This window comes from Phascolarctos cinereus, unplaced genomic scaffold, assembly GCF_003287225.1.
Source record: "Phascolarctos cinereus isolate Bilbo 61053 unplaced genomic scaffold, phaCin_HiC Scaffold_4;HRSCAF=312, whole genome shotgun sequence".
Taxonomy (NCBI): Eukaryota; Metazoa; Chordata; class Mammalia; order Diprotodontia; family Phascolarctidae; genus Phascolarctos; species Phascolarctos cinereus.
Window position 1 is genome coordinate 556,920,224 of NW_027555847.1, and position 26,218 is coordinate 556,946,441.

The window sequence follows — 26,218 nt, forward strand, 5'->3', positions numbered from 1 at the left end:
ATTTTTGTTGTTGTCATTACTATTGATTTTACTCAACTGAGAATTACAAGTAACTCCTCTGAAACACCAATCAAAGAGAGTAGTTTCAAAACACCAAAGATGTAAGAAATATAACTTGTAAAAATATGCATTTGTTGTTTTACCAAAAATCAAGGCTTGAATGGTAAAAAGAAGATAGATAACTCCTTTCTTTGGCAGATGAGTAACATCACCTTTTTCACTACAGATTTTGTCTCACCACCCCCATTTCTCCTAAATGAATTTTTGATTTTTAAGCTCACTTTCTGTTTCTTACCTTAGGTTTCTGTTTCAAAAGCCCAATATTCTTGAAGTGCTCACCCCCAGTTTACCACCTTGGTATAAGTAGGCTGCCTGGTAGGGATAGCTTTATGAGTAGACAATACTTAACCTGCCAATAGAAGGAGAATGATATAGTGCAAAGAATACAAAACCCCTAGATTCACTAAAGCAAAGAATATCTGATTTGAAAAGGACCTCATACATTGTTGAATCATTAGGTATACCCAGAAAAAAGTCAAGAATGGGGGTGTCTGGAGTCCGATCCCACTTCTGATACTGGTTCTCTGATCCTTGGGCATTTCATTGGCTGTGTCTAAGTTTCTTCATCTGAAAAATGGGAATGAATATGATGATTAGGATTGTTGTAGTGAAAGCATGTTGCAAACCTGAAAATATTTTATCACTGTTATTATTCAATGGTTAGATCTCTAGGATATCAGAGACACTCCCTAGCCAAGATAGCTGATAGCCAATATTCCTTAATTACAGTATTATGCTATTGGCTTAAGCTGAATGGGGTCAAATGGAAACATATTAAGCCTCATTTATATATCAGTGTAAACAAATTTGTCATCTGCTTTCTGTGATTTTTATTAGAAATGGAAAGAAAAATAAAGGAAGAACATGTGGACAGTAGATGCCTAAGGCTTGAGAGATGTGGTTTCGTTTAGAGCCAACTGGCTACTGACCTACAGAATATAGCCAAGGAAACAGTTCCTAAATGGAGCATCTCAGCTCCGTAAGGAACAGGCAGTTTGTTTTTAACTCTTGAATAAAGTAAACATATTTTTACGATTTTTTAATAAAAGATAAAATAGGAAAAAATTTATTTTCTTTATGTCCATGAGAAAGAAACTTATTACATCTTTGTTTCTGACTAGGTAAACCTCAAACCTTTATATATATATATAATGTTATCCTTAGCTAATGAGAATAGTTCGAGACCTAAGGGCCAACTTGTACCAGCTATGTTGAGTGAGTTCCACAGATGTGAAGTTTCTTCATTGTGTTCAAGGGTTCAAAACAAGTGGTACTTGAAGAAACACAAGCTAAGCAGTTTTGAGCTATTTGCTGCTCTTAGAAATTAGTCCTTGTAAGAAAGCACTAACACTAAGATAGTTGACTTATTGAAATGGAAAGGAACAACTTTCTTGATAATATGCAGAATCAGACCAAGTAGCCAATCAGAAAATTGCATGGAAAATCCTTTAAAAAAAAAAGCATGATAATTAAAAAAAAGACAATGTTTAATTAAATGAAAGTTCATTTAGAGGGAAAGACTTTTTAAAGGTTGCTGTTTTGTAGAGACAAGGGAAAACTAATTAAATTAAGCATTAAAGATGATTTAACAGTATAACTTTGTCCCAGAGAAAGAAACTGAATGGGCTCTTAATATTTTGGCAAATGAAAGTGGCAATCAAAAAGAGGACTTAAATAATAAGTTGAAAACCTTCTTAGAACCACATTAATGAAAAGGTGGATAAATTGCTAAGTCAATTGAGAGTCTTTTCTCTGGACAAGTTTTTATAATAATCTTTAATTGATTGGAGTTCACATTGCTTTAATTTTCTACCCAGTTAAGTGGGAGAAGGTTTAGTCCACGGCCACTTACATTCAGCAATCACGTTTCCACACAGGCTGCTTAAAAAAAAAAAAAGGACTTTTTTTTTCTTACTGGCTGTAACTTAACCAATTACTTAAAAAGCCTTTGGCCTGGTTGAAAAGATTATTATTTCAAAACTAGCACTTCAAGTAACAAAAATATTATAATTATTATGCAATGACTTCACATGTATAATGGGTATCATATTGCTTGCCTTCTCCATGGGTAGGGGAGGGGCTGGAGGGGGGGAAATAATTTGGAACTCAAAATAAAAAATGGATGTTAAAAATAATAATTATTATTATGCAATGACAAAGTATTTTATATAGTCGAGCAAGCAAATGGATAAATGAAAAAGCATTTATTAAGCTCTTGCTATGTGAAAAGCACTGTACTAAGTAAGTACTGTGTATAGAAATAGAAGACAGCCCCAGCTCTCAAGGAATTCACATTCTAATAAGGAAGGTAACACATATGGGAGGTTTCAGATGCAAGTCAGATGGAAAGACCCTTCCTATCTCGCTCTCCCACCCCACCCTAGTCCTTAGCAAAGCAAATGGTAACACATCTTCTGCAGTATCATTTATATTGTTGCTTATCGTATATCACATCATCATCATAAATAATACCTAATATCTATATAATATTTCACAGTATATAGACAGTGATTTTACATACTTTGGTATTTTCATCTGATATCTACGCTACAACTCTGTGAGATAGATAAGGATACTCATCACATTTTACAGATGAGAAAAAATGAGGCTCAGAGAGTTTACTGGGGGTGGGACTCAAATAATTTTGTCTCAGATAAAAGTCTGTGGGCCAGGGAATGTATAGTCAGACAAGCAGGGCCCAGAGGCACTGTACTCTGAAGAGCCCAAACATACAGTATACTCATCTATGAAGTCAAGGGATTGGTTTAGATAACTTCAGGGCCCCTTCCAGCTCTAGACAGAAGATCCTATGATGAGATCAATAGGTCCCCTGTAGCAATTGCCTGCCAGATGGGTAGGGCCTGTCTTCTGGAATTTAGGGACAAACATTGATTATCTGGGGCATGATACTAAGTGGGAGAAAAAGCTAGTTTGTGAATGTGTATGCCAGAAATCTTCAGTGACCAATTATTTGGTGATACTTTTAGAACAAGTGTGGCCAAGGGAAATTGGACACGTATCTAACTGTGCTGCTACAATAAATAATACTTAAAGAATTGACATGGATCTTTTATAAGTTCTTAAGCTTGGTATAGCATGACTTGATTTTCAAAACCCACCCATGCATTCTCATCCTATGTAATTCATTTTGATGTTCTCCCAGAAATTCTACACAAAATAACATCCAACCAGCATCTATATGTACATATATTTTATTTCCCCCCAATTATGTGTTAAACCAATTTTTAATATATTTTATAAAGTTTTGAGTTCCAGATTCTGTCTCTCCCTTCCTCTCTTCCTCCCCTTCCCTAAGATGATAAGCAATCAGATATGGCTTATACACATGCAATCATATAAAACATTTCCGTATTATTTATTTTGTACAAGAAGACTCAAATAAAAGAAAAAGAATGAAAGTAAAAAACAGCATGCTTCAGTCAGTATTCAAACAATATCAGTTCTTTCTGGTCCAAGAGGTTTTTAACCTTTTTGAGTGAAATTCACCTTTGACAATCATCTGGTGAAGCCTATGGAACTCTCCTCAGAGTAATGCTTTTAAATGAATAAAATAAAATACATAGAATTACAAAATAAATCAGTTATATTGGAATACAGTCATAAAAAATTTCTTATAAGTTAATGGACCCCAGGCTAGTAAACCCTACTTCCACGGGGGTGGGGGGGTGAGAGATGGGGTGGGAAGAAGGGGTTGTTTCTATTTCATGAGCAGGGTAAATGGCCTATCCGTCTATTATTCTTCATTCCTACCATATGTCTAGCCTAAATTATTTTCTGATATATTTCCTTGACATAACAAGTGCCTTTTCTTGAGTAGTTCAGCATCAAAAATATGCTGCAGCTTACTTTAGCCCACCCTGCATCTTTTCATTGTCCTTTGGATGAAAACTTGGGTTCTTTGAAGATGGTGATTTTACAATGTTCACAACCATATCAACATTAACAGAGCATTTGTGTTAAAAAGTTAGGTTTTGAATTTGGGAGAAGCATGGGATCTTTAAAAGCATTTGTGCTGGCTGTCCAATGAAAACCAGTGTTTTTTTTCTCTTCCTCTCACTTAATTCTGAGTCAGTGCCTGTCCCAAATACATGTACTATTAATGTACCAACCAAAAAAACCTGACCATCTAAGCATATGTTATTGTTTCAGCAATAAGTACTTATCATCTATTTGGTTACTCCAGTATGGATTTTTAGGCCAATATTATTTGAGTAATGATAGATCTCATTGAAGAGGCCATGTAATATTTTGGAGCATAATGCCATCAGCATAATATCATCTGCAAACATGAATATGTCAAGGACTCTATTGTCTAAAAGTAATTTCTTGTCCATTTGAACCTTGTGTAGGAAATCCTCTGTGACAGGGGCAGTCATCTTAGGTGAGCATATGTCTTCCTGTTTTATCACTCAGTCAATATTAATTATCAAGAAGTCATTGAACAGACCTTTGTTTGCCTTTTTCAAGGATTCTTCTGTGATCAGAGGAGTATTGATTTATGAAGGGATCTCATAGGACTTTTAGTCCAATCCATTCATTTTGCAAATTATAAAACTGAGGCCAAGAAGCAATTTGTCCAAGGCTGTATGGGTAGTGACAGATCCAGAATTTCAACTCAAGTCTACATCATGAATAGAGCACTGGGCTAGGTCTGGACTTTTGTCTTGCAACTGGCCCTGGATGAGAGAGTGAGGTTGATGACTTTGTGCAGCTCTACCTCACTTAAATCCACTTCATGCAGAACTCAAGACATCATCACCCTTGTGATGTTACTGGTCCTCTTCAAAGAACAAAGAATCAACAACAAGAGTGCCAGGCCTGGAGTCAGGATGACTCATTTCCCTAAGTTCAAATCCAGCTTCAGACACTTACTAGCTGTGTGACTCTGGGCAAGTCAATTCACCCCACTTACCTCAGTTTCCTCATCTGTAGAATGAGTTGGAGAAGGAGATGACGAACCACTCCAATATCGTTGCAAAGAAAACCCCGCAGTGGGGTCATGAAGAGTCCAAAATGACTGAACAACAACAATAACCACCGGTCCCAGATTCAGCACTCTTTATACTAAAATACACTGTTAAAAGGAGAATTTCTGACAGCTCAAATACCAACACTAATCACAATGGGATGGCATGTTTTCTATGCCTTTCAGTAAATTGTGTGGCTGTATAGTCTGTTAATGGAATATTGTTTGAGGAAGTCTGCACAGTGCATAGTAAGTGCTTAATAAACCTTGTTGACTGACTTGAGTCCTTATGCTATCATTAATAACTGCTCCTGATGCATGTGTAGTTCTCATAAAAGTCTTGCAGAGATGAGGAAGTTTAAATATGGGTTATTACTGATGCTCCCCTTTTTTTTTGGGTAATAAAATCATCTATGATTTTCCTCCCATTCTTTTGATTCTGCCTGTCCTCACTCCCTACTGTCACCATCTTAGAAAACAGTTCCTGAATGCTTTCAATGTTACGTTGCTTCTAACATGGATTTCCTCTTTCTAGTTCAATCTCTGTTATCATCATCTTAAGTGTCATTTAAACTTCCTCGTAAAGCTTATGGGAGATTGAGGTCTTGCGGCCCAAATGTAATGGTTCCTTTGTCACTAATGAGGAAACTAGATCATCATAGAAAGATTGAGACATTTGTTCCATTTTCCATCCATTTGTTGTCCTCTGCTTTCCCACCTCCACTCACTCACTCATTGCCTCCACTTTCTCACCTCCTACTCACTTCTCAACCCCCATAATCTGGCTGCTTGACTGAAACTGCTTTCTTAGAGTTTACCAACAATATCTTAACTGCTAAAACCAATGGCCTTTTCTCAGCCATTGTACTTCATGGCCTCTGAAGTTTTTGACAGGGTCAACCACCCTCTCTTCCTGTTGTGCTCTTGAGAACCTTGACTCTTCTACTTGTCTGGTTGACCCTCAGTGGACTTTACAAGATCATCTTATATCTCCTACCCCTTGAGTGTGGTTGCCTTTCAAGGCTGTGGCATGAACCTTCTTTTCTCTTTCTATAAATTCTTTCAGTGAGCTCATTAGCTCTAGTGTACTCAATTATCATCACTACCCACTGACCTAAATTCATAATCCAATCTTAATCTTTCTCCAGAGTTCCAGTCCCCCATCACTGATTCTTTGTTGAAAATATCAATCTCAGTGTCACAGTTGGTATGTGAAGTTTAGCATGTATAAATCATAGTTTATCTTTCTCCCTAAAACTACTCATCCTTCAAATATCCTGATTTCTTTTAAGGCAAAGTTCTCTTTTTTGTAATTTTTTTTAAGATTTTAAACTTAAATACAAAATAAGAAAAGAAAAAAACAAACTTAAATGCTAAAACTAAAATAATACAAAAGAAAAAAAAAGCATTGTCATGTGCACAGCAGAATGTGAGAGAAGATTCAAAATATATAGCAATAAATTTCCATTTCAAGAAAGCCTATAAAATACTATGTGTTTGTGTTGAGAGATGTCCGTCTTTTCTTTGCTGGTTTGTAAGTTTTCTTTTTTTCTCTGCTGTGTGCTTTTTGCTTAGTACTTTTTTCCTCCTCCCTCCACCCCAAGGCTACAATTAAGCACAGATATATTTATACACACACAGCACGCGCACACACACACACATATACACACACATATAGACATATATACATATACAGACATGTATGCATAAAGCTATACATGGACACACATATATCTGTACATACATATACTTATTTACACAGACCTGTATTTAGATATTGATAATTATAGTCATATATAAACATATACATTTATATGTATCTATGTAAGACCATACTATACTTATTCATCCTCTATTTTTCTGAGGGTGAATAACCTCTTCCTTCACAAGTCCAAGTCTTTCCATATTTTTCCAAGTCTACCAACTTGTCATTTCCTACACCACGACAGCACTCCCGCCTTATACTGTCTAGTTGTCTTAAATAGTCCAAAACAATGTTGATACATGTGGCTGACACATATTGTAATTTCCTTGTTTTTCTCTTTTGATTAAATCTATTTTAGTCTTAACTTTGTCCAAGATCATGATTACTACCTCTGCTTCTTATTCCTTAACAGGAGCTCTTAACTTATGGTTTGTTAACTTGATTTTTTTCTATTTTGATAACTGCATTTCTATATTATTAGTTTCCTTTTTAATTCTACTTATTTTAGTTTATGCATTTAAAAGTGATTAGCCAAAGGAATCCATAAGCATCACCAAACTGCCAAAAAGCTACATGACACCCAAAAGATTAAGAACCCATGTGCTAAGAAAACACCATGTTTTCAACCATCCAAATTCATAACCCAGTTCTTCCATGTCCCTTACTTTCTATGTGCAGTTGGTTGCCAAGTCCTATCAATTCTTCTTCCACTACAGCTCTCAACTTTATCCCCTTTTCTCTGCTCTGACAAGTGGGACAAATAACACCAACAATAAATTTACCAATTTAGTATAAATTGAACTACCAAGCACGTGTATGGTCAGGGAAGCAGTTAGCTCAACAGAATATATGTTTATCAATAATGGCATTGCTATAATATAAATAGAATCCTTAATAATCATGGGATCACAGACTTTGAAGCAGAGTAGATCTCAGAGGTCATTGAGGCTAACATTTCATTTTACAAATTAGGAAACTGAGGCCCAGAGAAGTTAATTGACTTGTCCAAGGTCACACATGCAGAATATGGAGAGCTGACATTCAAACCCAGGCTCTCTGACTAAAATCCAGCACTTTTACCTCGGTACCATGCTGTTTCTTTTGGAATAGATTGTTGAATTGAATAACCTCTCTCCCTTTTCTTCCACTTCATCATTGTTCTTGCTAAAGTGTTGGGTTTTTTTGAGGGGGAGAGGGGTGACTCCATAGGACTGGGGTTCATTTTTTCCTGTGTTTAATAGATTACTTACCCAAATAATACATTACCTAGTAACTTTTGAAGAGATTATTCTTTTATTGATAAACTTCTCTGTGCCTAACTGGGTTAATTCTTAGAAAGGAAATTCAGTCTGGTTCTTAGCTTTTCCAAAATGGCAGAGCCTACCATACCCTGCCCCCTGCTGGCAAAGCTTTGGAAAGCCTACGTCACCTCCACACTCTGAGATATGGTAGTGACACTTTAGTGGACCGTCACATTTCTCATTTAATTTAATAGTACATATTTTGGTTGTAGAGTGTTAAGATTACAGAGCACTTTCTCAGAACTCTGTGAGATAGGTAGTGGTAGAATCCCCTTTATTTCCATTTTACAAGGAAGGAAATGGTGGCCGACCAGCTCCTCACTCTCCATCACCCCTCCAAGACTGGCCAGTTTTACCATCACATCTCTCTCACACACACACACCCTTCTCACCTCGGACAGATGCTACCACCCTGGTGTAGGCCATCATCACCACACTCCAGTCTGTCCTCCACTCAGCTGTCAAAGTGATCTTCCTAAAGTTTTGACCCAACTACTGAGTACACTTCAGTGGCTCCTGATTGCCTCTAGAATCAAATACAAAATCCGCCACTGGATGTCCGTCCCTTCGTGACTTCGTTCTCCTCCTCACCACTTTTCTGGTCTTCTTACATCTTATATATACCCCACTGCATACTCTGAATTCCAGTGACCCCGGTCTCCTTACTGCTCCTCAAACAAGAAACTCCATCACCAGTTCTAGGCATCGTCACTGACCGTCCCACTGACCGTCACTGAGATACTTTCAGTTTTCATCTCTGCCTCGTGGCTTCTCCAGCTTCCTTCAAATTCCAACTAAAATCCCATCTTCGAAAGGATGCCTTTCCCAATCCCTCTTAATCCTAGTGCTTTTCCTCTGTTGATTATTTCCTAATTATCCTTTACCTAGCTTGTTTGTATATTTGTTTATATGTTGTCTCCCCAGTTAGACTGTGATTTCCTTGAGAACAGGGACTGCTTTTTACCTGTCTTTGTATTATCTTCTCTTAGCACAATGCCTGGCATTAATAAATGTGCTTAATAAATGCGTGTTGACTTAACTGACTGATAAAATGACTTAACCACAGTCACACAGCCCAAGAGGAAAATGCAGAATTAGAACCCTGACTTACAGCTAGTATCTCTTTCCACAGTAAATATTTATAGACAGCCTCCTGTAGTATATAGGCACTACACAGAGAATGCTTAGGACCATACGCACTCCTTCTTGGGTAAGACAAAAATTGATGAATGCATGAGTGCACATGGAACAACTTCTATCCATGTGCTTTCATATTTGAACAAGCAAGATCTGCATTCACTCAAGCAGATGCCAATGTTCCTGTATCTTTTTGCTTATCTGAGTCATCCTCCTGGTGTTTAAATTAGGCGTTGGGGTTCCATTTCTGTTCACTCTGCAGCTAGCTTCATCCATCAAAAGTGCTCCAAGCATTACTTAATTCTGGGTCTCATTGTGAGCCTCGGGAACAGATCTAGGATTTCTCAAAGTTTTCCAACCAGAAAAAAATGATTCTTCTATCCACTTAGTCTCCCTTACCCCCACCCCCACCCTGGCTGATGTAAGATTTTTTTTTAATGCGCTCATTGTACTGAAAATCACGCTTCTAAAAATGCAAATTTGTCTAAGGAAATACTTTTACTAGTAGAATTTTAAATCTTTTAATTGAAAGTATAATGTATAGTATAATTTGTAAGGCTTTCAAATTGATATCCTAGCTGGAAGAATTGTCATTGAAATGGAAGAGGCTGGTTTAATCATTTAAAAAAAAATTCCCCTTTCCTGCTGGGGTCAGCACAAACAGTAATCTTGGTTTTTTTTAATTTCTTTCTCTTTCTTTCTTTTCTTTTCTTTCCTTTTCTTTTTTTTGGGGGGGGGGGTTTCTGTGTTATTATTATTATTATTATACCAGAAGACCTGTATAGGAGGAATGCTGAAATCTGAATTAAAAATAGCATTTTTATGTCCTCCCACTCACTGTACTTGAGTGCACTGTGAATGCCTTTTATAAATGCAGACATTCTGCCTGGCTAGATAAAAGAAGCTGTCACTTCATTTTCATAACGAAGTCATTCCCAGGAGAATTTCATTGTTTTAGCAATAGAATTTTTCTAAAAGGTCTCTTATTTTGCCTGAAAAAGGTAACAAAAATGAACTTTTGAGAGCTCATTCTACAAAACAATTAGGGAAAGAGGTTCTCTCCCTTTGATGTGTTGGGAATTGTACGTGGGAGAATCCCCTGAGACCTGATATTAGGGTAAATCTGAAAGGTTGAGCTTCGGAGGGAGGAAATCAAACCCATTAGCCTCCCTAGACAAAAGATAAGAGCATACCATTTACCATGTATATGTGTGTGTATGTTCTAGAGCTATTTAACAAAAATCAATTATTATTTTAAAAATAGCTTAAGTATTGATTTATTTTTAAATTTTAAGAGATGTAAGAACCATCTAGAACAGGCATTTTACACCTGGGGTCTGTGAACTTTTTAAAAAATTGGTAACTGTATTTAAACAGAATTGGTTTCCTTTATAGTTCTATGTATTTTATTTTATACATTCAAAAACATGATTCTTAGGAGTCCATAGGCTTTACCAAACTGCCACATGGGTCCATGATACAAAAACAAAATGAAAAGCAACAATAGCAAAATGTTAAAACCTCTTATCTAGAATAAGTATGATGTTGGGAATTATCTGGGCATTATTGTTAAAATTTTGAGTTCAACCACTAATGTCAATTTCTTAGAATAGAGAAGACTTAAGAAAAACTTACTTATTTCTTACGGTGGTTGGCCTGTAACTTTTCCATTGCCTTCCATTCACTGAGTTTTCTTTTTCAGCTAGTCTCATTCCTCGGGCTTACTATGCACTACTTTCCCAGGATGTGCTGCAGGCTTCCACTCTGTAGACTTACTCAATACATTCTCCAACAGGCATGTGTGCACATGCAGGAACGTACATAAATGGACACATACTGATCCATGCCCCAAATAGTGAATCAGACCTTCCATTCATAGAAAGGAAGAAGTAAAGAGTGAATAATAACATTTCTTGGCTTCTGTACCATACCAAGCAACCCACATCAAAGTATACCTGCCTTGACTGATTCAAAAGGTAATCCCTGCACTTAATGCCAAGCGGTATTTATCTCTATTACAGAGCGTTCCTGGCTGGCCCTGTTGAAAACTCTGCTTTGTGCTAGAATAATTTTATTAAACCACCCTGCAAAGGAGAGATGGTTTCAATAGAGCTCTTGTTTTAAAACACTCTTGTTCCAGTTTTCTTGGAGAGTCATAATACTTATCCATGTAGACTCTCTCCCTAATGGCAGTAGGAAAGAGGTTAAAATACAACAGATTTTCCTATTTGGTGGGTTTTGGCTTCATAAAAGAGAAAAAGAAAAAGGACATGAGGAAGATCAATGAGGCTGATGTAAATGAAACTGCAAAATGCCGACTGATCGCTGATTGTCTTTGAAGTTACATAATTAAAAGTGTTGCTAACATTGTGTTTTAGAAAATATTTCTGTGGTTAGTTACATAATTAAAAGTGTTGCTAACATTATGTTTTAGAAAATATTTCTGTGGTTAGTAGCCCTCAGGTGTCTATGTTCCCTGAGTCATTAACTATTGCTTTTCAATAAGGATTAGGGTAATAAGATCTCACAAAGTTGAAAAAATGGTGGTGAATGTCTAATTCTTCCAGAATTGTTTACTATCATTGTTGTTTTTTGTTATTAAAGAAACAGTAAACTCCTCCTCATTATATTGTGAGCTCTTTGAGGCCAAGGACTGGTTTTGCATTTCTTTGTATCCCCAGTATCTCACACCTAGTAGGTGTTTAATAAATGCTTGTTTACTTGGTGGAAAGAGTGAATATGTATACTGAGCTTCTAGCTCTCCTAAAGATTTTATTGACTTTCTCTGTTACAAAAAGGGAAGAAGAAATTGGGGAAGACAGAGGGCCATATGAGGAAATTGAAAGGACCATTTATGTTTTTTAACCAGTAAACTTTTAATTTAGAGATGCCTATAAATGTATATAGCAGAATACCTAAATACAGCTTTATTTCTGGATTGACAAAACATACTTCCCCAATACTCAGACTAAGGGACAATGCTTTCAGGTAGATCAAGAGTTTTAGAGTGTACCCTAAGGATAATGTGTGTGATAACTCCTACTGGTCTAAAAGGAGGTAACCAATATAATGATACATGCTAAGGTAATTTGCACTTTATTAGTATTCCTCATCTCTTCTGTAGGCTTTTTTTTTTTTGCTTTTTGGTAAGGTAATCAGGTTTAAGTGACTTGCCCAAGGTCACACAGCTAGTAAGTGTCAAGTGTCTGAGGCCAAATTTGAACTCAGGTCCTCCCGACTCCAAGGCCAGAGTTCTATCCACTGTGCCACCTAGCTGCCTCCCCCCTTTTAATAACCTTCTTGGCAACATGGTTGTTAAAGGGACAATGTCCTAATTGTCAGTGAGGACTTAAATCTTCGTCATGTGTGCCTTTTAGGAGACCCAAGGTTGAATTTAAAGGCCATCCAGTACAGTACTTTTCCTCCCAGATTTCCCCTTTCCCTAACCTCTTCGTTTCTTTAGATGGTACCACCATCTAAAGACGTATGTTTATAATAACTTTGGAGTCATCTTTGGCTATTTCCTCTCCTTCACTGCCTCCTAATGTCCCTTACCACCTGCCCCTCCCTCTATACCCTTCAGACCCCCAGCACTGTCATCTGATCTGCTTCCATCACGTAAGAACTCCTAGGCCATGCCATCCAACATGCTACTTCACTCTTAGAATCCCACATCTTTCCATCTATACTGTAGCTGAAAGTTCTCATATGTGCTATCTCCCTCAATTAGACTGTGAGCTGCTTGAGAATAGGGACTGTTTTGACTTTCATATTGGTATCCCAAATGCTTATAGCACATAGTAAGTGCGTACTAATGTTTTTATTCATTCATTCATTTCCTTACTCACAACTGTTGTTAAAGGTTTGTGGATTCTACCTATACTACATGTGCCATACTAATTCTCCCCTTTCCAGTCACACTGCAGCCAGTTTAGTTCAAACCCTCATTATCATGTACCTGTGCTATTATAATAGCTCCTTCACTAGTCTTCCTATGTCTACTATATTTCCTTTCAGATCTTATACTTTATAACTTACACACGCGCACACACACACACACACACACACACACAGAGCTATACAGAGACATCAGCTTCTTTATTCTTCCTCAAATCAAACATTCTATCTTATGACTTTGGGCATTTTCACAACTGTCCCTCATATAAGAAATTCTCTCTATCCTCATCTCCACCTTCTGGCTTCCCTGGCTTCCTTCAAGTCCCAGTCAAAAATTCCACCTTCTACATGAAAACTTTACCAATCCTTCTTAATCCTGGTGCCCTCCCTCTGCTGATTATCTCTAATTTATTCTGAATTTATCCTCTATGTAGCTTGTCCTTACATGGTTATTTGCATGTTGTCTCCCACATTAGACTGTGAGATGCTTGAGATCAGGACTGTCTTGCCTTTTTTTGCATCCCCAGTGCTTAGCACAGTGCCTGGCACATAGTAAATACTTAATATAAATGTTTGCTGACTGACTGCTACCCTAGGAAGTAATTTTCCCAGTGAATTAGCTGTTCCCTTCATATGACTCATTGATTCAGAAACATCTGGTGAATTCCTATTGTCTCAGGAATAAAATATAAATGCCAGATATAGGCATTCAAGGCCTGCCATGATCTGCTTCTCATTTACTTTTCTGGGCTGATCTCTCACTACTTTCTTATGTCTCCCTTATTTGATTGTGAGTTTCTTGTGAAGAGGTGAGGGGAAAGGAAGATTGATTTTATATTTGTATGCCCAGCAGTTGACATAGTATTTCATAAATACTGAGGGTTTAATTAATGCTCTTTCATTTATTTATTTATTCATTATTTATTCATTTGTTTATTTATCTGTCTGTCTCTTTGTTTATTTACCTTCATGTATGTTATTTCCCTTCATGATTCTGTAAGCTTCTTAAAGGCAGGGACTGTTTCATTTTAGTTTTCTCAGGATCTGGCACAGTTCCTGGTACTTTTTTCCCTCCTGGATCTTTGATTTCTTCACTGCAAGAAATTTCTTCACTGTCCTTCTCCCCAAAGGAATTCCCTTTTCCCCATGCAAATCAGCACCTCCTCTTCAACTTACAGTCAGAGAGGGTTGCCTGGGGCCACCGACAAGTTAATTAACTGGCCCAAACCAGTGTGTATCTGTCAGGACTTGACCTCAAGCCTTCCTAACTACAAGGCCCTTCTCTATTTATAGTGCCACACTTCCTTCTCATTGCTGGCACACATTGGTGATTAATTTAAAAAAAAACTTTTAAAAATGAACATATTCACTGTTCTCACCAAATTGGACTGTTCTCATCCCCCATTCTCATTCTCCCCTCTCCCTTATTCATAGCATGCGTTTTTTCCTTATTTGATTTTCCTCATTGTACTTGAGCTGATACTAAAATTAATTTCTGTTCCATGAGCATATTCTAACTCATAGCAGGGAGGAGATAGCCCAAGGCATCCTAGAGGCCAGCAGACTGCCAATCTGGGAAGAACACATTGCCATGGAGATAATCAAGATTATGGATATCAATGATGGCTTAATCACGCCTTTCAAATTAAGTTGAATGTGTGACCTTTATGCAGAGATACTTTCTGCCTTTGCTTTCCCTTCTCTTCCTATCCTAATGGAGTAAACAGCTATAAGAACTCTGTCTAGGAATTTGTCCTGTGCTAAATGTCCCGGACTCAATGAATCTTTCCTCGGAATCTGAGTCCGGGGCCACCGTGAATGGCATTTATCATTCTTTTGAATCAAATTCTTATGTGGAAGAAACATTTCCCAACATGGCAGTTACCAGCAGTTCTGTCTGTTTCTCTTAGGTCCTTAGGATAGCTTCAGTTCTGGGTTGAAAAAAGAGATTCTTATAAAATCTTCTTATTGACTTATTAGGGTTTGTATAATGATTTTTATGCAAGTAACGAGAGAGATTCTCCCTATGATGCCAATGGGGATTGAGGGCAAGTAAATATGTACAAGTCAATGTGAAACTGCTACACCAAGTTTTCCAAAATTTAACAAAATGTTTTCTTATATTTTAAGTATGTTCTTTCTCTAGTGGCCTATCATCCTTTAGGTTCATTAATGTTATCCCTTCCTACATGAACACTGTGACACTGTGATTAAATACAGAATGAAACACTGAAGACCTTTCAGTTCAGCAGTTAATAGGTATTCTCCTGAGGCTCTTTCCTGAGTCTTATTCTCCTTCTATACTATCTCCCTTGATGGACTCCTCGGCTCAGTAATCATCTCTATGAAGATGGTTCCCAGACCTGTATATCCAGCCCTAATATTGCTTCTGAGTTCCAGTGTTGCACCATGACTTTTAGACATCTCAAATTAGATGTCCCATAAGCATTTCAGACTCGATCTGTATAAAAACAGAGCTCATTTTGCTTCTCCCCAAAACAAAACCTCTTCTAAACCTCAGTATTACTGTCAAGGGCACTACCATCTTTCTAGTCATCCATGCTCTAAATCTCAGTGTCATCCTTGACGCTTCTTTCCCATGGATTCTAAATATCCAGTCTGTTGCCAAGTCTTATCACTTCTGTCTTCCTAGTATCTCTCATACATGTTTCCTTCGGCTGAGTGGTAAAAATGGATAGATTGACAGGCTTCGAATCAGGAAGACTCCCCTGTCTGAGTTCAAATCTGGCCTCAGGCACTTATTAGCTGTGTCACCCTGGGCAAGTCACTTCACCCTGTTTGCTTCACTTTCCTCATCTGTCAAATGAGCTGGAGAAGGAAATGGCAAACCACTCCAGTATCTTTGCCAAGAGAACCCCAAATGGGGTCACAAAGAGTTGGACATTACTAAAAAATGACTGAACAAAAAAAATGTTCCTTTCCTTCCCTGCTCACAGCCCACCTGCTGCAGGTTCTCATCACCTCACACCTGGACTGTTGAACCAGCTTTCTGGTTGGTCTCCCTTAATAAAGTCTCTACCCTCTCTAATCTATCCTCATTCTGTGATTTTCTGAAAGTGAAAGTCTAAATATATCATTTGCCTTCCCACTCGGTAAACACCAGTGACTCTATTTGTTACCTCTAGGATCAATACAACATATTTCATTTGTCATTTAAAGCCCTTCACAACCTGGCTTCTTCCTCCTTTTCCAGTATCTTTGCACTTTACCTCCTGCACATATTCACTGGCCTTCCATGTTTTTTTCACCCATGCAGTCCTTGACCCATTGGCAATCAGTCTTCTCCTCCCCCATGCCTGGAGTGTGATAACTCCTCACCTCCATCCTGGCTTCCCTGGCTTCCTTCAAGACTCAGCTGAGATCCCATCTTCTGCAGGAGGCCTTTGCATGTATTCCCACCCCCTTTGCTTCTCACCTTCTCTTTGAGGTTACCTTCTGGGGGCGCAGTGGATAGAGCTTCGGCCCTTAAGTCAGGAGGACCTGAGTTCAAATCTGTCCTCAGACAAAACACTTGACACTTACTAGCTGTGTGACCCTGGGCAAGTCACTTAACCCCAATTGCCTTTAAAAGAGAGAGAGAGAGAGAGAGAGAGAGAGAGAGAGAGATTACTTTCCAATTCTTCTGAACATACCTTATACGTCCAGAGCTGTTTGCACATCAACTCCTCTGTTAGAGTGTTAGCTCCTTAAGGACACAGAGCCTGAGTTTGTCTTTGTTTTTATCCCAGGTGTTTATCACCAGTGCCTAGCATATAGTAAGCACTTATTGACTGCTCTATAATTGACTTTTCTAGCAAATAAAGATCTTGGTTTCTCAGAGAAGTCACACTCAGGGAACATCTAAAATATGTATAAGATTGCAAAACAGACTCCAAAATGAAAGTTTAAAGTAATTTAGATTGCTTAGTCTAGAGAAGGCCAGCCTAAGAAATAACATGACTCCCATTATGTGATGGACTATTATTCAGAGAATGGTAACTTGACGTCCTCTGGTTTGTTGTCATCTTGGGGGATAGAAATGGGCATAAATTATAGCAGTAGAGATTCTTGTAGCATGTTTCTCAAGGAGTTTGGGTAACTTCAGTTCAACAAATATTTTTTAATCACCCACTGTATGCTTAGACCCATGCCCAAGACCTTGTCACCAAAGCACTTGTATCTTCTTATCCTAGAATTTGGCGGATGTATGTGTGTGTTTACATGAGTGTACACTGAGAGGACTTTTAACGTGGTAGCTATGTAATCATACAATCAGTGAGACCTGAATTCAGTTTCCATCTTTGACACACACTAATAGCGTGACCATAAAGTCTTTAAGTGCCTCGGGCAACTCTATAGACTGTAAATTATAGAATTGCTGAAGAGTTATCAGTGAAGGGGAGTTCATACAAACACATAAGCATGCACGCATGTGTATACACACACACACGCACACACGCACACACGATAAAAGTAAATTAAATATAATCAGCACTTAAAGTCTCTGGTACAGACTGCAAGTGCTTTTTAGAATGGAGAGGAATGTGGTCTGCATAATTTCCTTCTCTGGAGAGAGGAGGTAGTTCTTAATGTGGAGAAGATGCTTGCCTTTGGACAGGGTATTGGACCAAATTACTTCCAAGAGTTGTTTCTGTCATTCTCTGTTTCTTTGTGTGTCCAGCTTTTCATACCAGGGAGATCAGCAGACAGCACTGTCTTAGTGAATAGTTGTAAACTCAGTCTGTATCTTGGACCATGCAACATTTAGAAGTCTGGAGTGTAAGGAATTTTTTTCCCTCCTGTGATTTTAAATAAAGACTCACACCATCTTATTTCCCTTTTAGTGAATTGGTTTATTTCAAACAAAGTTTAAATCTAATTTCTCTTTGATAATTACTTCCCTTGAAATGACAATTAGTTTAAAGGTATGGTGAATGATATATTCATTAGGAAATCAATGAAGCTAGCATGAGCTGTAAGAATGGTACAAGTTGGTCTCTTCATTCATGGGAAAACATGAATGAACCTGCCCCATGCTGCTCCTAGGGAACCTGAAGGGAAAGAAGGTGAGGGACAGGATTACTGATTTACCTTGGCTGAAGTATTAAGTCAGGCCAACTACTGGAACAGAGTGGACAGTGGAGAAAGTCCAGATGAACACAACATTTCCAGTGCCTTTTATGTTGCTGGGTCAGGGTGTTCATCTTGTTAAGAAAACTGTCAGTGTAGCACCAAAAAACCTAGACTCTAAGGATCTGACATTTTCTACCTGTGTGCCTATGGCAAGTCATTTTAGCCATTCTGAACCTGTTCATTCACCTGTAAAAGTAGGGATACTAATTAAACCACTTCCTCAATTTTTTTTTCCACTGAGGAACATACTTTACAAATCTCGAAGCACCATATAAATTGAAGTTATTCCTACAAATAGTTGTTGAAATGAGCCAAACCCTGAGTTCAGGAGAGAAATTATGAAAGATTTCTTTTATTGGAAGATGAACAAACAGGAGTCAACTAAGGGAAGCTACCTAACCTTGAACTGCCAAGTTGATTTTTCAGAGGCTTACATGCAACTGGGTCCACATTTAAGTCTTCTATTTTAATGACATTCTTCTTGATTCTAACTTTCAGTTATTCAATCATTAACATTTATTAAATGACTTTTTCTTTACAAGACATGATGTTGGATGAGGTGTAAAGTTCAGATAAGATACGGACCAGCCCCTGACCTCATGTAGCTTGTAGTTTAGTAGGTAGCATAGGATAGAAATATAATTAAATTAGTAAGCACCTACTATGTGCCAGACAATGTGCTAAGCACTGGGGATACAAATATTTTATTTTTCATAGTATTTTATTTTTTTCCAATTACAGGTAAAAACAATTTAAACAATTTTTAAAAGTTTTGAGTTCTAAATTCTGCCCCTCCCTCCTTTCCATCTTCCCTCCCTGAGATGGTAAGCAACTTGATATAGGTTATACATGTGCAATCCTGAAAAATATTTCCATATTAGTCATTTTGTGCAAGAAGGCTAGAAGAAAAAGAAAGAGAAAGAAAGAAGGAAAGGCAGATGAAAGAAAAATAGTACGCTTTAGTCTTTATTCAGACAAATCGGTTCCTTCTCTGGAGGTGGATGGCATTTTTCATCATGAGTCCTTTGAGATTGTCTCAGATCATTGTATTGCTGAGGATAGCTAAGTCATTCACAGTTCTTCATCTTACAGTATCGCTATTACTATGTACAGTGTTCTCCTTGGTTCTGCTTTCTTCACTTTGTATCAATTCATGTAAGTCTTTCCAGGTTTTTCTGAAATCATCCTGTTTAATATTTCTTATAGCATGATAATATTCTATTACAGTCATATCACAACTTGTTCAGACATTCTCTAATTGATAGGCATCCCCTAAATATCCTATTCTTAGCCACCACAAAAGAGCTGCTCTATTTTTATACGAATAGGTATTTTTTTCTTTTTAATCTCTTTGGGATACTTGGATCAAAGAGTATGCAAAGGTTGATTGCACTTTCGGCATAGTTCCAAATTACTCTTCAAAATTGTTGGATCAGTTCACAACTCCACCTATTGGTACATTAGCATCACTGGGGATGCAAATAAGAAGATAGTCTCTGACCTCCACAAGCGTAAGTGGAAAAGAAGTGAATGAAAGAACTAGGTTATCTGGAAAGACTTACATGAACTGATGCTGAGTGAAGTGAACAGAACCAGGAGAACATTGTACACAGTGACAGCAACATTGTGTGATGCTCAGCTGTGACTGACCTAGCTTTTCTCAGCAATGCAATAATTAAAGACAATTCCAAAAGACTCATGATGGAAAATGCTATCCACATCTAGAGAAAGAACTATGGAGTCTGAATGTGGATTGAAGCATACTATTTTCACTTTTTATTTTTTCTTTCTCATGGTTTTTCCCTTTTGTCCTGATTTTTCTTTCACAACATGACTAATGTGGAAATATGTTTAACATGATTGTACATATATAACCTATATCAGATTGCTTGCTGTCTTGGGGATGAGAGAAGGGAGAAAGGGAGGGAGAAAGGAGGGAGAAAAATTTGGAACTCAATCTTCTTCAGAATGAATGTTGAAAACTATCTCTACATGTAATTGGCAAAAATAAAATACTGTTAAGTGGGGTGAGGGAGGGGAGAGAAAGAACTAGGTTATACCCCTAGTTATCACCTTCATCTCAGCTATATTTTTTAATTCGTTATTTGTAATTACATTTGTCAATGCTTTTTGTCAGATCTAAAGTTGGAGTATAATTCATTCTTGGTTTTGATGTGTCAATTTCAGGCATAAGGTTTGAGTGTAATTCATTCTTGTTTTTGATGAGCTAAGTGGCAACTTGTCTCCGTAGCAAATATTAGCAAGCCCCTGGTAATGACACTGCAGCTCCCACCTGTGTCCTCTGCCTGCTTGTTATCCTGGAAAAGAAATAATGAATGTCAACTGTGGGTGATTGGGGTGATTGCATGGGGGTAGTAGAGGGAAGGACCCTAGCTTAGCACTTAAAATTCCATGTTTTTCATAATCCCTAAACCCCAAAACCACTAATGTGAGTTCCTTCACCTCAAGTATGCCTCTCAAGGGCACACAAGTCAAAATAACTTGATAGTACTGGCCCAGAAAGAGCTATTCCTGGCTACACTTTAAAAGAAAAGAGAAATATCAGAAATTCAGGCATGCAAAACACTTATGATTAGGACATGAGTAGATCTTTTCTTAAAAAAAAAATAAAGTCCAGGCTTCCTTGAGAAATGGCCTTGCTGTGGCACTTTTCAGTATGTGTAAGTGTTATTCTCAGTGGGTGGATGTGGAGGACAGCCAAGTGGAAAATTTCACAGCACCATAGACACATACCATGCACACAACACAGCAGACTGACAATATCAGCCACTCACAGAGTGTATTCCAAGTAATGAGGCACCACTAAGCACTTCATTTGCCTCACCCCTTCCTCTACACATCCATTCCCTCCTCCCTTGCCATCCACCCTCCCCCTGTCTCTACCCTTTCTTTTTTTCTTTGTCGTTTTCTCTCAGACTCAGAATTCCTCAATGTCTCCTCCACTCCCCACCCACCCCCTTCTCTAGAAGAAAAAGCTGCAGCATTGCTGATGGAGAAGAAGATGTTTGGGGGTGGAGAGATAATGATTGTTGGTGCTGAGACATCCTTGCTTTTTATATTCTGGCTTAGTGTTCAGTAACAGGCTTATGACCACTAATAATACTTTGTATTTATATAGGGGCTTTTTTCCCCTCAGGAAATGAGAATATTTTACAGACATGATCTTCTTAATACTCCCAGTGACCTAGAGAAGTTTGGAAGGTACAAAAGATAATTGCCCTGTTCACTCAACTTCAGACAATAGAGCTAAGTGGTCAGGTGGCAGGTTATAAGACAATACTGCAAACTTATCTCTAAGTGAAGCCTTCAACAGAGGTCTACCAGAATCCTCAGTCCACTGGGCCTTACAGCATATTGAATTTGTGTTCAAATCTTAGAATCTTACCTTTAAAAAAATCAATAAAATTGGACTCCACTGAAATGTTATTTAGCCCAGCTAAAATAGGGAAGAATATATATCTGCTCAGATAATAAGTAATTTAATGCGTACTCCTCTTTCTGATTTTTTTTTCTTTCTTTCTGTTCATTTCAACTTAGGGTTTTCTCACTTTCTTATGAAAGAGAAAAGGAACCTGAGCCTATGAGCAATCCAGCAACTTCTGAAAAATCTCCGTGGTGAAGAATAAGCCAGGACAACCTGCAAAAGAACATAGTGAATGTTGTAAGTTAACAGCCACAGTGTGGCATCTGTAATAACTTGTTTTGCCAAATATTCTGAATCACTGGATTTGACTGAGCTGGGATGCAGGACTGGTACTATTAATTATTATCAATTACTTTCTTTGATTATGGACAGAGGGAAGAGATTGTCTACATTTACAATTTATTGTCTTGTCTCAACTTATCTTGGGCAATACTCATAATGGAGTTAGGGGGAAACAATACTAAGTCTCCCCATGATTCAAACAGAATCGTCATTTCTCTTGCTCTTATTAAAGGACATCTGCTTTAAAGTGGCTTCCGTAAATCATGCTGTTGAAAAGTTATCGTGGAGTAATTAATGAGAAAAGGAAAAGAATAACAGGTCTCAGGCTGGCATTAAATAGCCAAAATTTCTCTTCAAATACTATTTTTATTTGCATGAGGCTTCAGTGGTTTTAAATAGGCTTGTGATTTTTGCTAAACTGAAAGTATGCAAATATGAATGTTTTATTACGGCTCTTTGATTCAGATTTGGTATACTTTGGACAGCCTTATCGGGTCACCGGAATGGGATTTTGAGATTAACTAATCTATTTAACTATTTAACTAAATAGCTCCTGTGTGTCAGTACCCAGATAATTTTCTTAAAAAGTTTTAATTTGAGTACTGAGGGGATCGAAGGGGGCTGTCCTAGCTGAGCTTAATGAAGCCTAGAAGTAGCATACTGTTAGGTATGGTTGTGTCCTGGGAGGGCACACTCAAGAGCCTTGGTGTGTTTTGCTGAAACATCTAATGAAAAGAAATTCAGAAGAAAGTTTTCACCAATAAAATTAACCACCCAAGAGATAAAAAAAAAATTACCCTGGGCTGGGGATGGGAATTCACATATGGGAATGTAGCGGAAAACCTGGGAATGCTTAGATAGATCTGTGTTCTCATCATGCTATGTTGATTACAACCTCTTATGCTTTCTCATCCTTACTGATGCTTTTATGTAAATCCTTCACAAAGGATACATGTAAAGCACTGAAGGCCTTCCTTCATTTCTTTTAATGTAGCATCTCCTTTTCCTTTTTTTTCTGGAGGAGAGGGCAGGTTGCAGAGTCCTTTGGCAGTCTGGTGAAACCAAACCAGCAGCTAGGTGGCAAAGTGGATGGAATACCGGGTGTAGAGTCAGGAAAACTCATCTGGCCTCAGATTCTTACTAGCTGTGGGACCCTGGACAAGGCACTTAACTCTCTTTGCCTCATTTTCCTCATCTGTAAAATGATCTGGTGAAGGAAATGGCAAATCACTGTAGTATCTTTGCCAAGAAAACCTCCACAAGGGTTAATGAGGAGTCAGACATGACTGAAAACTCCTGAACAGCAACAACAAAGAAGCCTAAGGAATAATGTTTGTAAATGCATAAAGTAAAATATACAGGATTGTAAAAGAAACTATGTTGAAATATAATTATCAAAATATATATTTTTTAAAATTTCACAGACACTAGATTAAAGACCCCTGTTTTAATATCTTCTGAGTTTCAGTGAACTCTTTGAGCCATCTGTTAGATCTTATCTTGTACCATAATGTTTACAAGGTGTTTGTGTAGGGTATATTCAGAGAAGACTAGTACCTCTGTGGTGAGGGCTGCCAAGCCCCTTTTGGGGCTACTTTCCACTTTTGAGGTCCACCTGCTCCACCTAACTACCACCGTGTCTCCAAAAAGCTATAGCACGCACAGCAGCCACACCCTGATAAACTGTTTTGGCAGATGGACTAAACCAGGTTGAGGATAACGGAGGGGGTCTCAAACCTGTCAGAGAGTTGGGGGACATCCACCGTGAGCATGTGAAGAATTCCCCTGGAATGGGCAGATGAGAACAATTTCTTCTAATGGTCATGAAAGCAGCTGAAGCAGGTGCTGTGGAGTGCTTAGAGGTTGGTTACACATTGAAGCGGCTAAGGTCATCCACTGCATTCTGGGCCATCACCAGTCATCTTGACTCTGTCTTGCCACTGGACTATGATGACTCTGGGGAAGAGAGTGAGGCCTGTGACTTTGTTTAACTCTGCCTCACTTAAATACAATTTATGCACAAATCAAAAGACATCACCCATAACATTTTGCAAAGTGTTTTTCCTAACAATAACTCTGTAAAGTAAAGGAACTATATCATCTTCATTCTTCCTGGTGAAAAAATTGATACAAGTATAGCCAGCCCACTTTCTTTTCTGATCTCATGTTATTTTATCCAACCATTGCTGGTTTAGTCTACGTAACGCTTTTAACCTACTTCAAGCTAGCAACAAGTATTTATCAACAACAATAGTAATAGCAGCTATCATTTGTATAATACCTCACGCTTTAAAAGTACTTTGCATATATTGTTTCACTTGATCTTTACAATAGCCCCATGAATTTGAGGCTATAGTGTCCCAATTTTGCAGATCAAGAAACTGGAACTGAGGGGCAGAGCCAAGATGGTAGAGAGAAGCTAGGAAGTCGCCTGAACTCTCCCTAGTTCCGCTCAGAAACAACATTAAATCAAGCTTCTAAAAATATTCTGGAATAAAAAATCCACAAAAGATAGAGTGAAACAATTTTCTAGCCCCGGATAATTTAGAAGGACTTTAGGAAAGGTTTCTCTCAATTGCGTAAAAGGGGAATGTGGCCCAGAGCAAGTGGTGTCTGGGTAAGCCAGCAGGAGGCTCTTAACAACAGCACAGATTAGTAGTGGAGGCTCCCTGGTTCTGGCCAGGTGTTAGGCCTGGAGCCCAGAGCAGCAAGCAAATTGCCAGTCTTGAACCCCAAGGCACAATGGGCACCACTAGATCAGACCAGTGCGGTGGGCAAAGCATCAGTACTAGAGGCCCCAGCAGAAAAAGCCAGTGACCAAGCCCTTGGTCCCCTATGTAAGAAGCTTGGAACAGTACCCCCTGCACCCCAGGAGCAAAGCTTAACTTTTAAAAATGATCAAAAACAAAAGAACCCTCACCACAGAAAGCTACTATGGCCACAGGAAAAATCAAAACAGAAACTCAGAACAGGACAACAATGTCAAAATGCCTATATGCGAAGCCTCAAAGGGGAATAGGAATTGGTCTCGGGCCCAAAAAGTCCTCTTGGAACAGTTCAAAAAAGATTTTAAGAATCAAGTAAGAGAGGTAGAATAAAAATTAGGAAAAGAAATGAGAGTTACACAAGAGAACTGTGAAAAAAAATAGTCAACAGCTTGGAAAAGGAAGCACAAAAATTGACTAAATAAAACAACTCCTTAAAAAATAGAGCTGGCCAAATGGAAAAGGAGATATGAAATCTAACTGAAGAAAATAATTCCTTAAAAATTAGAATTGGGCAAGTGGAAGCTAATGACTCTATGAGACATCAAGAATCAATCAAAATCAAAAGAATGAAAAAATAGGAAAAAAACGTAAAATACCTCACTGGAAAAACAACTGACCTGGAAAATATGTTCAGGAGAGATGATTTAAGAATTAATGGACCACTTGAAAGCCATGATCAAAAAAAAAAAAAGAGCCTGGACAGCAACTTTCTTTCTTTTTTTTTAATATAAAATTTATTTATTTTTAGTTTTCAACATTCCCTTCCACAAGATTTTGAGTTCCAGATTTTCACCCCATCTCACCCCTGCCCCCACCCCAAGATGGCATGCATTCTGAATATCCCTTCCCCTAGTCTGTCCTTTCTTCTATCTCTCTACCCCCTTCTCTTATCCCCTTCCCCTTCCATTTTCCTGTAGGGCAGGATAGACTTCTGTACCCCATCTACTGTATTTCTTATTTTCCAGTAGCATGTGAAAACATTTTTTGTAAACATATGTTTTTAAAACTTTAGGTTTCAAATTTTCTCCCTTCCTCCCTCCCCACCCACCCTTATTGAAAAAGCAAGCAACTCAATATAGGTTATACATGTGCAGTTATGCAAAACACTTCCATAGTAGTCATGTTGTGAAAAACTAACTCTGTTTCCCTTAATCCTATCTTGCCCTCCCATTTATTTTATTCTTTCTTTTGACCCTGTCCATCCTCAGAAGTATTGCTTCTGATTACCCCCTTTCCCAGTCTGCCCTCCTCTCTATCATTCCCCTGCTCTCTTGTCTCCTTCTCCCCCTATTTTCCTGTAGAGTAAGACAGATTTCCGTATCCAATTGAATGTGTATGTTATTCCTTCTGTAAGCCAAATCCTATGAGACTGGAGAGCAACTTTCAAAAATTATCAAGGAAAACTACTCTCATATCCTAGGACTAGAGGGTAAAATAGTCATTGAAAGAATCTACTGATCACCTCCTGAAAGAGATCCCAAAATGAAAACTCTGAGGAATATT

The 26,218-nt window shown here is 38.1% G+C and overlaps 1 protein-coding gene across 1 annotated transcript in view; it reads left to right on the plus strand.

The window, feature by feature from the left end:
- The window catches only part of ATXN1 (ataxin 1), a 524,441-nt gene that overhangs the window by 300,919 nt on the left and 197,304 nt on the right, over positions 1 to 26,218 (plus strand). Inside the window, 1 exon segment of the mRNA XM_020986797.2 lies at positions 21,779 to 21,902. The gene's annotated coding sequence lies outside the window, so the exon portion shown is untranslated.